Below are 18,052 nucleotides of genomic sequence, written 5' to 3'. Positions count from 1 at the left end.
AAGCAAAGAGAGGTCTTTAATAGGGATGTGAATACAGTTGGAAAGAGAAGACCTAATCTGGCCCAGAAATTTCTTGGGGAATCTTCTCCAAAAGTAGCTAAGCCAAACCTACTTCCAAAACAAAATCTGGATGGTGGCTACACATTATTGGTTATGGCAGGGTGTCATAAAGAGTTCAGAATACAGCCTTGGCAGGCTCTTGCAAACTAACGGATGTATGAGAGCAAACTAATGGCAGGCTCTTCCACTAACATGTGGAAGATGCTTTTGTCTCTTCTGATATAACCATTTTCTGATATTTACTCTGAAGATTGAAGGATGGGAGATAAACACTGACTTTTACAATCTCACTTTCAGCCGTGTTCTGGAAGTTACTTGCTGCTGAGGGAGAAAAACAAGAAACCCACCTCCAAATGTGTAGGGTATTAGTGGGAAGTGAGGCCAAAAGCATTTATCCTTTGTCAAAACGTCATCCAAACCTCGTATTTTCTCCCTTTCCACACAATATCATCTGGCATCAGAATCACATACACTCAAGAAATTTTTTCTCTAAAATTTTATTTTTTTATTTGATTAGTAATATATATGTATATATTATTCTACTACTACTTTCCCTGGTGGCTCAGACGGTAAAGCGTCTGCCTACAATGCGGGAGACCCAGGTTCAATCCCTGGGTTGGCAAGACCTCCTGGAGAAGGAAATGGCAACCACTCCAGTATTCTCGCCTGGAAAATCCCATGGATGGAGGAACCTGGTAGGCTACAGTCCATGGGGTTGCAAAGAGTCGGACACGACTGAGCGACTTCACTTTCACTTTCTTTCATATATGTATGGGGTTCAATCTTCAAAAGACACAAAGAGGTTTAATGACTCCTTCTGCCCAGATCTTCCAGTCATTCAGTTCCTCCACAGAAGGCAATTCAGGTACTTACTATTTACTAATAACAGATATAAAGTGAACCAATTCTAGTAGAGGAATAAGGGAGCCAACTTTGGAACAACACTGCTTGCAGGGAGGATCCGAAAGGGAATGCTTAATTACAGGGACCTAAAATCTCTGAGCTTTGTACACAGCATAAAAAAAAAAAAAAAGATTATGTATTTAAATAGCTATTACTAGAAATTCCATTGTGATTCTCACAGATCATATCACACTCAACACTAAGCCTATGCCCTTCAGAAGAACAACAGTCTTTGTGTAAATACTAGACAGACTCCTCAAAAAGTTTAGTACTGTCCTCAAGAAGATTAAATTTAAGGTTAACAGTGAAATTATCCGTGGAATAGAGAGAGGGAAAGAAAACAAAAGCTAGGGAGATGGATAAACAAGCAGGCAGTCAGGGTCTCCTGGTGGCTAGTTACACATGTCCAAACAGAGTGGAATCCTCATCTTCAAAATATTTACTATAAACAGAGCCCTGAAACTGGCTGGGCTAGAAGGGCACAAGTGAAGTAGACAACTTCTAATCCTAGCTCTGGAACACTTGTTAATGAGATGAGGCAAAGGCTATGTGAAAACTACCTAATTTAAAAACTCTAGCTTGTAGAAAGATCCCCTAAATGAGTATCTAACTCTGCTATGCATGTGAATCATCTGAGGATATTGTCAAAATGCAGATTCTGATTCAGCAGGTCTGGGGGGTAGGGGCTGAGAATCTGCATTTCTAGCAGCTCTCCAGTGATGCTAACATAGACTGTTCCTGGATTATACTCGGAGTCTCAAGTTCCTGAATCATTCCTTCAAGAATTCAAGGTATCCTTTGTTGTGCAAAAGCTTTTAATTAGGTCCCATTTGTTTATTTTTGCTTTTATTTCCAATATTCTGGGAGGTGGGTCATGGAGGATCCTGCTGTGATTTATGTCGGAGAGTGTTTTGCCTATGTTTTCCTCTAGGAGTTTTATAGTTTCTGGTCTTACGTTTAGATCTTTAATCCATTTTGAGTTTATTTTTGTGTATGGTGTTAGAAAGTGTTCTAGTTTCATTCTTTTACAAGTGGTTGACCAGTTTTCCCAGTACCACTGGTTAAAGATATTGTCTTTTCTCCACTGTATATTCTTGCCTCCTTTGTCGAAGATAAGGTGTCCATAGGTGCGTGGATTTATCTCTGGGCTTTCTATTTTGTTCCATATTTCTATCTTTGTGCCAGTACCATACTGTCTTGATGACTGTGGCTTTGTAGTAGAGCCTGAAGTGAGGCAGGTTGATTCCTCCAGTTCCATTCTTCTTTCTCAAGACTGCTTTGGCTATTCGAGGTTTCTTATATTTAAGCAAGGTGAAAAGACAGCCTTCAGAACGGGAGAAAATAACAGCAAATGAAGCAACAGACAATTAATCTCAAAAATATACAAGCAACTCCTGCAGCTCAATTCCAGAAAAATAAATGACCCAATCAAAAAATGGGCCAAGGAACTAAACAGACATTTCTCCAAAGAAGACATACAGATGGCTAACAAACACATGAAAAGATGCTCAGCATCACTCATTATCAGAGAAATGCAAATCAAAACCACAATGAGGTACCATTTCACACCAGTCAGAATGGCTGCTATCCAAAAGTCTACAAGCAATAAATGCTGGAGAGAGTGTGAAGAAAACGGAACCCTCTTACACTGTTGGTGGGAATGCAAACTAGTACAGCCACTATGGAGAACAGTGTAGAGATTCCTTAAAAAACTGAGAATAGAACTGCCATATGACCCAGCAATCCCACTGCTGGGCATACACACCGAGGAAACCAGAATTGAAAGAGACGCATGTACCCCAATGTTCATCGCAGCACTGTTTACAATAGCCAGGACATGGAAGCAACCTAGATGTCCATCAGCAGACGAATGGATAAGGAAGCTGTGGTACATATACACAATGGAATATTACTCAGCCATTAAAAAGAATACATCTGAATCAGTTCTATTGAGATGGATGAAACTTGAGCCCATTATACAGAGTGAAGTAAGCCAGAAAGAAAAACACCAATACAGTATACTAATGCATATATATGGAATTTGAAAGATGGTAATGATAATCCTATATGCGAGACAGAATAAGAGACACAGATGCATAGAACAGTCTTATGGACTCTGAGGGAGAAGGTGAGGGTGGGACGTTCTGGGAGAAGAGCATTGAAACATGTATATTATCATATGTGAAACAGAACACCATTCCAGGTTTGATGCATGAGACAAATGCTCAGGGCTGGGGCAATGGGATGACCCAGAGGGATGGGATGGGGAGGGAGGTGGGAGGGGGGTTCAGGATGGGGAACACATGTAAATCCATGGCTGATTCATGTCAATGTATGGCAAAAACCACTACAATATTGTGAAGTAATTAGCCCCCAAATAAAATAAATAAATTTATTAAATATAAAAAAAAAAGAATTCAAGGTATCGATTCCACAATCTTATGAGAATTTTATTTGTGAATAATTCAGTATTTCAGTGTATACCAGCCGCCTCTGTGAGCACCTACTGAAATGGATTTGGGTTGCTTTCTCAGTTGTGTTCAAATTTTCTGTAAGCCTCTCTAGTTGCTGAACCTAAAATTAATTAAAAATACTATTCTGCAGCAGTGCTTACCATTTGGCAAGAACTTTGAGCTGTTACAGGCTAACATCATAATTTCAAATTTTAAACTGTTACACTATTGTTCAAGTTAATTATGACCACTTGATTTAGTAGTAATTCCTAAATCCTGGGCCACGGACCTGGTGATGAAATTTTTCACAGTTGAATAAGAGTAAGGACACAGTATTTCAAAAGCTGCATCATTACCTATTATGTCTGTTATACTTTATGCCAACTCTGTGTTGGTGATTTCTTTTTAAATGTCCAACTAAATAAAATAAAAGCTGGTGATCCTATGCTGGTCATTTCGGTTGTGACTTTATTCACTAATGGAACGGTGCCGGCTCTTGCAGGTGAGTCTGAATTTGGGGTGGAGGTGGGGACAGTGGTTTAAGATATCATACACACTAGGTGGGGCAATTCCTAAGGTCCTTGGAAGTTTGACAGCCTAAGATTTCATGGAATCTATACCTTTTGTTCCTCTCTCCTCTGTACAACCCAGAGCTGACAAAACTATGAGTTTTAAAAAAAAACAAACAGTTCACCCTGTGCTCTGCAGGCTGAGCTCATGTCAGTGTCAGGCAGAAGCTTGTTTTCTCCTGAGGAGAAGCATGTGGATGAATTTGGTACCCTGTGCTCTTCATAAAGAAGCTATGTTTTAGCTGGGGGCAAGTAGGTTATTTTGCATTAAAATACACTGCAGACTTCCTGACGAAAGCCAAATTTATATTTAATTTGGAAAGGACAGCCTCTTAACTAGGCAAATTTCACAAGTTCTGTATAAAAAAGAAACAATTAGAATTATTTGGTGTGAAATAAAACTAGTGTGAAATTTCTCACCATCTCACATTCTATTACATTAAACGCAGAGACACACAACAGCTGGTGAATTTAACTTACATCTTCTGTTATTAAATATTACCTCAGGGCCATTAAACTCACTCTCTCCCCAAGTCCTTCCCATACAAAAGGTTACATATGAATTATATACTGTGTGTCAAACTGGGAAGATGTCTAAAGACCTTCTTTGAGGTGTGATGCAAGTTGAAGTGTCATTACAGGAAACTGAAGCAAAAGTAACCTGTATCATGTGTCTTCACTATGAGCCTCAGCACCACCCTGTGCAGGGGAGAAGTGCTGAAGCAGCTGGCTCTGACTGCGCCGTTCCCTCGGCACACCCCGAGGCTATTCTGGGTCACTGATCTGATTACCCAATTAATAACTTTTTAAAGGGATTTCAAAGAACCAGAATTATCGGCTTAATAAATCCACCAAACCTCCATATATGTGCTCATGTCCCCGAACTGTACATTCAGTTTAGCAGTAAAGATTGATAACACCCAGGTAGTCCACCGCATACATAACAAAGAACTATAAACCTACAGTAATATTCTGAATCCCACCCTGCCCTAGGAACCTCATCAAATTTAAGATTTTTCAGCTATAATAGTCTCCTCTCTGCAAGTCGCACGTTATTAACTATGCAGAATGTAATAACTGTATAGTAATTAAAAAGATTTTTAAAAAATCCATCATTGTAGGAAAATGATTATTTGATTTAATGTGTTCAGATTCTTGTGTAACACTGTATAAATGAAAAGCTATCTGTCATAACTAGGCAAAGGAAGCAAAATTACTGATTGTAATGATGTTTTGAGAAAGTTTCTGTCAACACTATTTTCTACTTCTTACAATAAATAATTCTACCACATAAGCTGAAAATATACATGATCATGAGTTACTTAGAATCGAGTTTAAAAACTCATAGTTCTTATAACATTCTTTACATAACCATTAAATGGCCCCAGCCTTAACAAACCTCCCTCATGAGAGGGAGGATCAGATTTAATCAAACTGGTGCTTGCCTGTTACAACCTAAAATAAGCAGTACCACCTTGTCCAGAGCTCCACTTTCCACAGTTTCAGTTACCTGTGGTCAACCCCAGTCTGCATATATACTATATGCAAAATCCCAGAAATAAACAATTTCTAAGTTTTAAACTGCACACCACTCCAAGTAGCGTGATGAAATCTCATGCTGTCCAGCATATACCCCCACTTGGATTGCTCTGTCAGTAAAGAATCCGTCTGCAATGCAGGAGACCTGGGTCCCATTTCTGGGTCAGGAGGATTCCCTGGAGAAGGAAATGGCAACCCACTCCAGTATTCCTGCCTGGGAAATGCCATAGACAGAGCCTGGCAGGCTACAGTCCGTGAGGTCGCAAAGAGTCGGACATGACTGAATGACTAAAATCACCAACCAACCATCAGTCCCTTAGTTTAGGAGAAAACATAGTATATGTATGGTTCAGTACTATCTGCAATTTTAGGTATCTGCTGGGGGTCTTGGAATAATATCCCTTGCAGATAAGGGGAGACTACTGTACACTTTGATTTCAGTTACTTAATTATAATTATCCTTCCAGAAATCCATCTTAAATATTTTGGTCTAAAAAGGAAATAAGGGTACAAAACGAGTTTTTAACCCTTCTTTCCTCCTTTTTCTCCTCCTTTCTATATATCTCCTGCCCTCCCTCCCTGCCTGCCTCCCTCCCTCCCTCTCTCCTCCTCTCTTTTAAGAGAAACACCATGAGAAGTAACTAAATTTGAGTCTAAGGGGAAAAAATATAATCAGTAGGGTATGCAATCCTGAATCTGCAACTTACTAGTTATATGAGACAGACCTCAGTTTCATTAATTCTGAAAAGTATATGAAAACTAGTTCCATAAATAATTTTTAATTATTGAAAAATGTCCCTGTTCAATCAGAAAATGCACTTGTGATAGTACTATGGCCATGAATTCTTTAAATATCATTTTCAAAATGCTTTAATATATATCTTATCATTTTTTCTCACAAGAGTTCTATGATAAAGATGGAATAAGTAGCATTATCATTGCAAAAAGTAAGTAAGCTGTCTCTGAGAGTGGTTAAATGATTTGCCCAAGAGCCCAAAACTGAAGGACAGAGACTTGTCAATCTTGTTTAAGAATATCTTCTACTACACCGCATGATTCTGATCTAGAAAAGCTAGGTGCTATTGAAAGTGTATTTTTGGAAATGAACGTTAGTTCTTATCGGCAACGGAACAATACATACATACCTATACTCATTTTATATATTGGCACTAAAAAGAAATTAAGGTTTGATTGCAAGGAATTATCCTTAGAAACCATCTATCAATGTCTATATCTTCCGGTAAAGACATTAAATCCTATCTTTGATACTTCAGTGTTCTTTTACAAAAAATGTGTAGACAGATCTGTCCAGTGAGAGTAGATATATGGAATATGTCCATAACAGAGCCCAAAATAAAACTATCCTACATGGAGTTGCAGGGAGTTGAAATGGCACTAAAGAAATTTATCAGATTCTCTGCAAATGTGCTGAGCAGGCTCTCGTTTTCAATCTTGCTCATAAAAAAACTTCAAAGCACTGTTCTTTTAAAGCTGATTTTCTCCTTGAAGATTGTCCATCTCTTCTTGTTACAGGTTGAGCATTTCACTATCCACATAGACTTCCACCAATTTTGTGATGCCAAGAAAATCACCCACTTTCAGTTAGAAGTGATCATAATGATTTTCCAGTTCAAGACTTACATTTTATAGACTTTGGCAAAGTCTTGCTGATTACTGAATGAACCCCCAAAAGAACTGTCACTCTGTTTTTCACTTTGGTATACCTTTACCACACGATGTTGATCTTTGTACATCTAGACATTTAATGAAAAATTTAAATGGTTAAAGTTTGAAAATATCTCTGGGTCTCATTTTTCCACACCATTCTGAATGACAAGCTTTGGTCATCCTTCGATCTGATATGAAATACAACAAAATTAAATAGGAAAGCTGACAGGAAGAAAAAGTGAGTTGACACTCAGTATTAAAGCCCTAAAGAAAAATAAATTATAGTGTTTTCATTCAGAACACAGAAGATGATAGAGAACCACAGGAATAAACAGTGACTGAGGGGTGTCCAAAGGCAGAAGGTTTTTTAACATTACAAGCTCATTCACTTAAATCTAATTAATTTCCATCTATAAGCAAATACTGTATAATTTTTAATAATTATAAGTTAAGTTGAAATACAGCAATTCAGAACTACATTCTACGCTTCCTGTGGATATCATCTTTGTACTCATGTCTTCACAGAGATTGTCAATTGTTTATTATTGAACCATACCTAATTTATGGATACAAAGGCTTTTATAACACAGACAGACATAGTACTATATTCTGTTATTTTTTAAACCACATCTTCAAAAATTTTTTCTAAATAAGAAAAATCACATCTTCTCTGAGTACTCTATAATTCAGATTCTATTACGACCAAAGATCTTGGACATAAAAGAGGAAAAGGGTAAATTTTACTGAACAACCACTATTTATCACCTGCTAGGCACTGGGTCAGATATTCCAACATCTCACCTACAAGGATATAAATATCTAGTTAATCATGAAAATATAACTATTTCCTTTTGATCACTGAGCAATTTGATCTTGCAATTAGTCTTGTTTTCAGTTTAATATGACAATGATTTCAACAGATAAAGAGAAATACCAGAAGTTTAGTAGAATTTTAGCCACCTGAAATCAAATCTAAACCAGAGTCAAAACTGACAGATCTTGAGCCCTAAAATTTCAGTGACTGAGAGCTATTTTTGTCTCTATTTCAAATAATGGGAAAACTAAAGCATAAATCAAGCATAAAGGTATCACATGACTATTAACGCTGCATTCACTTAATAGAGCAATATTTAGACTTAAAAAAAAGATGAGAAGAACTCAAGCCAACACAACTCACTTCTTTTGTGCACAACTCATTTTTATTCCCAGCGACAAAGAAGTTATCTTTAGTTCTACATCCCTGAAATTCTCTACAGAGCATGTTGGGAGCTGAGAATGTACAAATACATGTTCTGAAAATGGTTTTCCAAAACTGGATACATTAGACATCTCAGTATACCAATTACATCACACAAATTTAAGCTATTTATCTGTGATCATAGGCCAAACTAACGGTTTTTAAAAAGAACAAATGCTAACATCAAGCTTGCAATTTTGTGGCATAAAAAGTAATGCTACATTCTCTAAAATCTGGAGCTCTGGACATCTGGCCAAAAACCCATGAAAAGATAAGATTCTAATACAGTTTATGCTGCTCTGTGGAAAGATCCCAGGAACACAAAATAAACTGAGCAGAAAGAGCAACAGGATGGAGATCATTTATAACAGAAAGCAGACTATCCCACAAGATACATCTGCATCAGTCTTTTAGTTCTCTGACCTAACTGCAGTTTCAGGGGCACTCTGTACCTTCCAGAAAATCAAACACTAGTAGAAATGGATTTGTGAAAGAGGGGAACTGTGAACCAGTTTAAGAAATATCTTAATAAACACTGTTTCTAGGGAATTAAGGTCATTATACAACTTGGAAGTTGGTACCATCCACTCTGGGTCAAGTATGCTGCTGCTGCTGCTGCTGCTAAGTCACTTTTGTTGTGTCCGACTCTGTGCGATCCCACAGACGGCAGCCCACCAGGCTCCCCCGTCCCTGGGATTCTTCAGGCAAGCACACTGGAGTGGGTTGCCATTTCCTTCTCCAACAGGTCAAGTTTAAGCACAATGAATAAAGATGAATCCTAGTGCTTTCCACAGGAAGGCTCAGAATTTACTTTGGGGATTAAAAATTCTCCTTTGCAAAAGGATACACAAGCATTCTTGCATTTCTAAATTACCCTGCATTCTTCAACATGTTCTCCTTCCTGTGTAATTAGAGCAAACCCTGAGCTTTATCAGTGTATCAGAGAAAGAGTCAGTATCTATACTTTTTTTCATTTATGGAAACACTTCCACTGACATATAGAGGTAAAAGAATTAGTAAGCAAAGTAGAAGGTAAGCACGAGACCAATCATCAGGATCTATGGGCTTTTCACTCTCAAAAACTTGTTTGGAGGGATGGGAAAGTCAGTTTCTAGAGTTTATAATTAACTAATAGACACTGACTGGGTCTTTGCAAGTGATAAACATGAGAATAAAGATAGTTCTCATATTGCAACCTCTAGGTTTATCACAGGAAACCTTTTGGTTTGTTATCTGAATTTGCTTTCATTTTTAAAAAAAAATGGTAAACTCCAACAGAGGATAATTATTAGCAATTCTGTGTGCCACTCAGAAGTATTTTCTTAATAATAAGTTTTACTTTTAGGACAGTTTTAATTTACAGAAAAGTTGCTAAGGTGGTATAAAGAGTTCCTATATACTTGGAACCCAATTTCCCCTAAGATTAACAATTATATTTTGTGTTTACAATGTTAATTGTATGTTTGTTACAATTAATGAAACAAAATTGACACATTATTTTTTCTACTTTGTTATACTCATTTTAATTTTTAGGTTCCACATATAAGTAGTAACATACAGTATTTGACTCTGACTTATTTCACTAAGCATAATACCCTGCAGGTTCATGCGTGCTATTGCAAAGGGCAAATTTCCATTCTTTTTTATGGCTGAGTGGTACTAAGCAACTGAACATACACACAGTATTCCACATATACTTATCTTCTTTATCCATTTGTCAGCTGATGGACACGTATGCTGCTTCCATATTTTGGCTATTATAAATAATGTTGCTATGGACCCTGGAGTACAGATATCTTTTCAAATTAATGTTTTCATTTTCTTCAGATATATACTCAGGAGCGGAACTGCTGGATCATATGGTAGTCCTATTTTTAGTTTTTTATTAAGGAACCTCCATACTGTTTTCCACAGTGGCTGCACCAATGTACATTCCTACCAATAGTATTTGAGGGTTCCCTTTATGCTACATCCTTGCCAAGATTTGTTATTTCTTGACTTTTTACTGAGCAACATTCTGACAGGTGTGAGGTGACATCTCACTGTGGTTCTGACTTGTATTTTTCTGATGACAAGCAACGCTGAGCACCTTTTCATGTGACTGTTAGCCAACCTTACATCTTTGGAAAAATGTCTATGCCAGTGTTCTGCCCATTTTTCATCAAGTTGTTAGTTTTTTGATATTGAGTTGTATGCGGTTTATACATATTGAATGTCAACCTCTTAGCAGTTGTATCATTTGTTATATTTTCTCCCATTTAGTAGGCTGTCTTATTTCGTTGATGGTTTCCTTGCTGTGCAAATGTTTTTAACTAAAATCATGTCCCATTTTTCATTTTTGCTTTGGTTTCCTTTGTATTTGAGATCAAAAAAATACGGCTACAATTCATGTCAAAGTTCTGCCTATGTTTTCTTCCAGGAGTTTCATGGTTTGCAGCCTTACAGTTAAGTGTTTAATACATTTTTTCCTTTATTTTTGAACATGTGAGAAAATGCTTTTATTTCTTTTTTATTTTTTTACATGTCAGTTCAGTTCAGTCGCTCAGTCGTGTCCGACTCTTTGCGACCCAATGAATTGCAGCACGCCAGGCCTCCCTGTCCATCATGAATTCCCGGAGTCTACCCAAACCCATGTCCATCGAGTCAGTGATGGCATCCAACCATCTCATCCTCTATCTGCCCCTTCTCCTCCTGCCCCCAATCCTACCCAGCATTAGGGTCTTTTCCAATGAGTCAACTCTTCACATGAGGTGGCCAAAGTATTGGAGTTTCAGCTTCAACATCAGCCCTTCCAATGAATACCCAGGATTGATCTCCTTTAGGATGGATGGAATGGATTTCCTTGCAGTCCAAGGGACTCTCAAGAGTCTTCTCCAACACCACAGTTCAAAAGCATCAATTTTGCGGCACTCAGCCTTCTTCACCATCCAACTCTCACATCCATACATGACCACTGGAAAAACCATGGCCTTGACTAGTCGGACTTTTGCTGGCAAAGTAATGTCTCTGCTTTTAAATATGCTATCTAGGTTGGCCATAACCTTCCTTCCAAGGAGTTCAGTTCAGTTCAGTTCAGTCACTCCGTCGTGTCCGACTCTTTGTGACCCCATGAATTGCAGCACGCCAGGCCTCTCTGTCCATCACCAACTCCCGGAATCTACCCAAACCCATGTCCATCGAGTCAGTGATGCCATCCAGCAATCTCATCATCTGTCGTCCCCTTCTCCTCTTGCTCCCAATCCTACCCAGCATTAGGGTCTTTTCCAATGAGTCAACTCTTCACATGAGGTGGCCAAAGTATTGGAGTTTCAGCTTCAACATCAGTCCTCCAAACATCAGTCCTTCCAATGAACACCCAGGATTGATCTCCTTTAGGATGGACTGATTGGATCTCCTTGCAGTACAAGGGACTCTCAAGAGTCTTCTCCAACACCACAGTTCAAAAGCATCAACTCTGCGGCACTCAGCTTTCTTCACCGTCCAACTCTCACATCCATACATGACCACTGGAAAAACCATAGCCTTGACTAGACGGACTTTTGTTGGCAAAGTAATGTCTCTGCTTTTAAATATGCTATCTAGGTTGGTCATAACCTTCCTTCCAAGGAGTAAGCGTCTTTTAATTTCATGGCTGCAATCACTATCAGCAGTGATTCTGGAGCCCAAAAAAATAAAGTCTGACACTGTTTCCACTGTTTCCCCATCTATTTCCCATGAAGTGATGGGACCAGATGCCATGATCTTAGTTTTCTGAACGTTAAGCTTTTAGTCAACTTTTTCACTCTCCTCTTTCACTTTCATCAAGAGGCTCTTTAGTTCTTCTTCACTTTCTGCCATAAGGGTGGTGTCATCTGCATACCTGAGGTTACTGATATTTCTCCCGGCAATCTTGATTCCAGCTTGCATTTCTTCCAGCCCAGCATTTCTCATGATGTACTCTGCATGTAAGTTAAATAAGCAGGGTGACAATATACAGCCTTGACGTACTCCTTTTCCTATTTGGAACCAGACAGGTCAGATGGTCTGGTATTCCCATCTCTTTCAGAATTTTCCACAGTTTATTGTGATCCACACAGTCAAAGGCTTTGGCATAGTCAATAAAGCAGAAATAGATGTTTTTCTGAAACTCCCTTGCTTTTTCGATGATCCAGAGGATATTGGCAATTTGATCTCTGGTTCCTCTGCCTTTTCTAAAACCAGCTTGAATATCTGGAAGTTCATGGTTCACGTATTGCTGAAGTCTGGCTTGGAGAATTTTAAGCATTACTTTACTAGTGTGTGAGATGAGTGCAATTGTGCGAGAGTTTGAGCATTCTTTGGCATTGCCTTTCTTTGAGATTGGAACGAAAACTGACCTTTTCCAGTCCTGTGACCACTGCTGCGTTTTCCAAATTTGCTGGCATATCGAGTGCAGCACTTTCACAGCATCATCTTTCAGGATTTGAAATAGCTCAACTGGAATTCCATCACCTCCACTAGCTTTGTTTGTAGTGATGCTTTCTAAGGTCCACTTGACTTCACATTCCAGGATGTCTGGCTCTAGGTGAGTGATCACACCATCGTGATTATCTGTGTCGTGAAGATCTTTTTTGTACAGTTCTTCTGTGTATTCTTGCCACCTCTTCTTAATATCTTCTGCTTCTGTTAGGTCCTTTCTGTCCTTTATTGAGCCTATCTTTGCATGAAATGTTCCTTTGGTATCTCTAATTTTCTTGAAGAGATCTCTAGTCTTTCCCAATCTGTTGTTTTCCTCTATTTCTTTGCATTGATCGCTGAGGAAGGCTTTCTTATCTCTCCTTGCTATTCTTTGGAACTCTGCATTCAGATGGGAATATCTTTCCTTTTCGCCTTTGCTTTTCGCTTCTCTTCTCTTCCCAGCTATCTGTAAGGCCTCCTCAGACAGCCATTTTGCTTTTTTGCATTTCTTTTCCATGGGGATTGTCTTGATCCCTGTCTCCTGTACAATGTCACGAACCTCTGTCCATAGTTCATCAGGCACTCTGTCTGTCAGTATACTAACCAGTGTGTACACATATTTATAAATATTTCTGTAGGCAACCATTTACATCTATAATAAGCTAAACATAAATTCTTGCTGATGTTTCCAACTCTAGTCTATTACCATACAGACCATTTCTTTCTATTACTGAATAATATTCCATTGAATGAATGTATCTCAGTTTGTTTCTTCATTCATCTATTGAAGGACATTCTGGTTAATTCCAGGTTTTAAAGGTCATTATAAAGCTACTAAAAACACTCATTTTTGCAGGCTTTTGTGTGGCTTTAAGTTTTCTAAGGGGGCTTCAGAGAAGGCGATGGCACCCCACTCCAGTACTCTTGCCTGGAAAATCCCATGGACAGAGGAGCCTAGTAGGCTGCAGTCCATGGGGTCACTAAGAGTCGGACACGATTGAGCGACTTCCCTTTCACCTTTCACTTTCACGCACTGGAGAAGGAAATGGCAACCCACTCCAGTGTTCCTGCCTGGAGAATCCCAGGGACGGGTGAGCCTAGTGGGCTGCCGTCTATGGGGTCGCACAGAGTCGGACACGACTGAAGTGACTTAGCAGCAGCAGCCGCAGCAGCAAGGAGGCTTCAGTACAGCAGTTAATATCATCTCTTCTTCCCAATCTTCCAATTGTTAACCATCCAGTGAAGTCATCAAAATCTCTTCCCACCAACGCTGTGCATCTGCCCAAGCACCCTCAAGTTATCTAGTACAATCTTCACCACATATCTGCTAACCACTCTTCTCAAAACTCATTCATGAATTTAATTCAATTGAATGGCCTATTATGTGCCAGACACTGTATTGTACAGGATTCAAAAGATGAATGAAACGGTAATGTTGGCCCTCAATGAATAAAGCACGTCACTTGACATGAAAAGCACCACAGGAGTGCTTCGCAGCACATGCAAGCTAGCCCCAACAGCTACTTCTCCCTACAGGGGCTGTCTTCACCCAAAGTAGGAGCCAGCCTGGGGCTCCCCAAAGATATGACCCAGCTGTGCATTTTCATGTGAGTCTCTGTACTTCTGCCACTATGCATCTGAGCTGGCTAAATTCCTAGCTGCTGGTACATGGGACATAAAACTATCATCATCACAGACAAATGGGTGTTCCTGAGCCTTACTCTCACCAGTGCAATGCCTTTCTTCCCTCTATCCCTATCTTCTTTACAGGGCTTGGAATCACATACCAGTTACATTCCTGAAAATATAAAAACTGAAAGACCACACCAGAGAATAGTCAAGCTGAAATTCTACAAGTTCTTCTAACTTAAAATTGCCTACATCTCTATAATAAATACTTACTCTTCCCAATGGAAATAAGAAAATGGTATAAATAACTCAACTTCTATTTTTTATATGAAAAATGACTGGATAATGCAAAATAACTTTATAAGGAAAATAACACATTTTATTCTGCAAATTTACTTCTCCCTACCTAATTAACATAATAAAGACAGTGCTAGGCAAAAACTAACATATGAGGTTTAAGAGTATTATTCTGACCCACTTCTGGGAATTTATCCTATAAAAATAATTCAATAGAACAGTACTATTCCATGCAGAAAAATGTTCATTATTTCATTACATATAATGATGAAAAAATGAAAACAACCAGAACAGTCCCAAAGTAGAAAAACAGACAGCAAGTGTGGATAAACTAAGTCAATGGCATAATACATAACAATTCAAAATGATTTTATAACAGAAATAAATGAAATATCTGATACAATGACAAAGAAATAGTAGAATAAAAATGACAAATACACTTACACATTGCAAAAATATGTGTATTTATGTAGAAACTGACTTAGAAAATAAAATTAACATTTTTTTTCTTAAAATTTTCTACAATAGAAGTTTGAAGAGAAGAAGTTACCTTTACTTTAGATTGAATTTTGCAAGTTCTTCCAAATCATATTGAAAAGTCAGGTGGTGGGGGGTTAGAATATAGCTAGGAGGTGCAGAGGATGACGAGCCCAGGAAATAAAAGGAGTTAAAATGTCTGACTTGCCTGATTTGAATCTAGGTCTGCCAGCTAAACTCTGTAACTGTGGGACAGTTACTAATCTCCAAGAGTCCTCCATAAAATTCGCTCTTAAAGTCTTATAAATAAAAAAGAATTAGTGTATTATAGGTATATGATGAATGTAAGCAGTGATTATTCCACTGATATACATGCTGATCAGATTACAGTGCTGAATAGAAATACCATGAAGGCTATCAATACAATCTTAAAGCAGCACATATTTTGTGTTGACTATTCGGTGTTGGCAAGACTGCAGCTTTTGAAAATCTGCCTTAAAATTTTTTTCTATAAAATAAGAGCCCACAGGTTTAAAATACTTTTAATTAGATTTATTTGACAGTATCCTGCAAAAAATTACATACTGACTTTTTAATATTTCAAAACATTTGTTTCTGTTAGCTTTGTTTTACCTTTTGTACTCATTAAAAGGCTTTTTTAAAAATAAAATCTCTTTTCTATTGAGAAAAATGAGCTCTGCTTCACTCATCTTACAATTTCTCCCAGCACAGTACCCAACATATATTGTCAACTTTCAATAAATATTTATAAACTGAATTCTTTAAACATTTTTATTCCCACTGCAAAATTAAATTATGCAACATTTGGCTAAGGAATAGCCATCTCACTGTGCATTCCTAATGCAATTTCTAAAAGGCAGTCCTTTCTCTTTAACAGAAACCCAGGGACAATGTACACAAGAAGCGGGGTGGAGCCCCTTTGAATCCAGCTGCGTCGTGTGCACTTGGGGCTGCTAAAGGTAACTAAGGCGGAGAATTCAGTGCTTGAAATAGTTCTCCTAAAACCCTTTCCCTTACAACTGTGGATGAGACTGACACCCAAGATAGAAGTTTCCCTAACCTTAAGGAAGGTGACGGAAATAAATTTCACCGAAGTAAATCACCTAAAAAGGAGAGGAAAAAAACTGGTTAAAAGGATCTGCCGGAAGTCAAAAGCTGTCTTTCTGTCCTTGACACAGCAGACAGCATCAACAGAGCCAACATCCTCACACAGGTGCCTCCAGCATTATGTCACTTTCCCACTTCTACCCCTGTCTTTTACTCTCATTTATTCAAAGCAATTGTTCAACTGCCACGCCACTGCCAGCAACAAAGGCAGTAAGAACCGCTGGATCAGCTAGAGACAACATTTTAGAATACTATCATTAGGATCACCCCTCCTCTCTGAGACAGGAAACCTCGGGGCTGACTGCTGTTTATTGTACGTTAGTCAGCTTGCACAACCTGCCTGAAGTGTAGCCACTAAAGGTGAAAGCTAAGGAAGCATTCAGAAGAGCACCAGCAAAATCCTGGCCCTACAGCTTGGTAAATCTTCATTGTTTCAAATTACCCTAGTGAGCCACAAGATGTAACAAACTGCTTAATCCAGCCTGATTTGTAACTAAGCAGCTGTGTTTTATTGATGGAAACTGGAAGCTAAGAGTCACAAATCATATATTTAATATTAGAACGACATCTACATTGTATTTGATAAATACAGATACCCTGAAGAAGTAAAGAAGTACCCTACACCCTGCCAAGCACACAATGTCAAAAACAGTGAGAAATGCTAAGACTCCAGCTCATAATTAGTCATTCTACTGCTAGGGAGGTGATGGCAGGCAATTTCTGTGGGAAAAGTAATGTCTGAGCTTGGAATAAGCATTCTCTCTCCACCGAAGAAGTGGACACTTAAGAACTGCTTCAGCCTGCTCATAAATATTCCTGTTCACTCAGAGCCAGACACCAAGTGGTCTACCTAATGTAACTGATTCCTAGTAGAAGGAAATGCAAGAAAAATAAAATCAAAGAAAGAATAAATGTCTTCTCATTTCCCTGGTCCACCATGGGAAGTAAGCCATCTGTCCTATTAAGATACTTTTAGGATTTTTTCTTCCAGGGACTTTAACCTCTTTGCTCCATCTTTGGAATCATAACACCATATTCATTACATAACTGTCATTTTTTCTAACAGAAGCCAACATACATACCATCAACTTGTTCTTTGAAACATAAACACACAATTCTAAAGTAAATGTAAAATACAAAAAGTTAGAAATCAAATTCTCTCACTTATTTCTACGGCATACCCTGTTTAAGTGGTAGTTCAATAATGACTTGTCTTTACTGGTGACATTCATTTTTTTTTTTTTTTTGACATTCATTTTTTAAAGAAAGATTTCCAAAGCTTTACCCCCAAAAAAAATAAAGAAAGAAAGAAAATATCACAAGCAGCCCCAGAAGAGTTCAGAATTACATGCTCGAGAGAAAGAAAGAAGAAAAGAGAGAAAGCAGGGAGGAAGAACGGAAAGAAAACATCACTATACTGTGGTCTACAATGTATATATTGATATTTTTAAACCAATCATTACTATGGGACAATCTGGATTTGGTTAGGCTGAGTTCAGAAAACATCTTAAAAAAAAAAACTTTAGGGTTGAATTCTTGAGCTTTTAAAGAAAACAGATAAATCTGTACCAGCACTTTATTGACTTTATTGTTACTGATAATAATAAACAGCCCATGTTGCCAATAATTTGAATAAAGTAAGTCTCTTTAAAAATAAAATGATTTCTTAAAGATTA

General features: G+C 38.1%; 1 protein-coding gene and 1 long non-coding RNA gene across 3 annotated transcripts in view; one reads left to right on the top strand and one right to left on the bottom strand.

The window, feature by feature from the left end:
- ZFAND3 (zinc finger AN1-type containing 3) overlaps positions 1 to 18,052 on the bottom strand; it is a 318,359-nt gene that overhangs the window by 145,824 nt on the left and 154,483 nt on the right. The gene's annotated exons all lie outside the window — the stretch shown is intronic.
- Positions 10,925 to 18,052, top strand: part of LOC145518547 (uncharacterized) — a 54,570-nt gene continuing 47,442 nt past the window's right edge. Inside the window, exon 1 of the long non-coding RNA XR_014062962.1 lies at positions 10,925 to 11,529. This is a non-coding gene — a long non-coding RNA (uncharacterized LOC145518547). The remainder of the gene's footprint in view (positions 11,530 to 18,052) is intronic.

This window comes from Giraffa tippelskirchi, chromosome 8, assembly GCF_054371585.1.
Source record: "Giraffa tippelskirchi isolate mGirTip1 chromosome 8, T2T-mGirTip1v1.2.pri, whole genome shotgun sequence".
NCBI classification, from domain to species: Eukaryota; Metazoa; Chordata; class Mammalia; order Artiodactyla; family Giraffidae; genus Giraffa; species Giraffa tippelskirchi.
The sequence above is the reverse complement of the archived record's forward strand: the minus strand, read 5'-3'. Positions and strand labels throughout refer to the sequence as shown.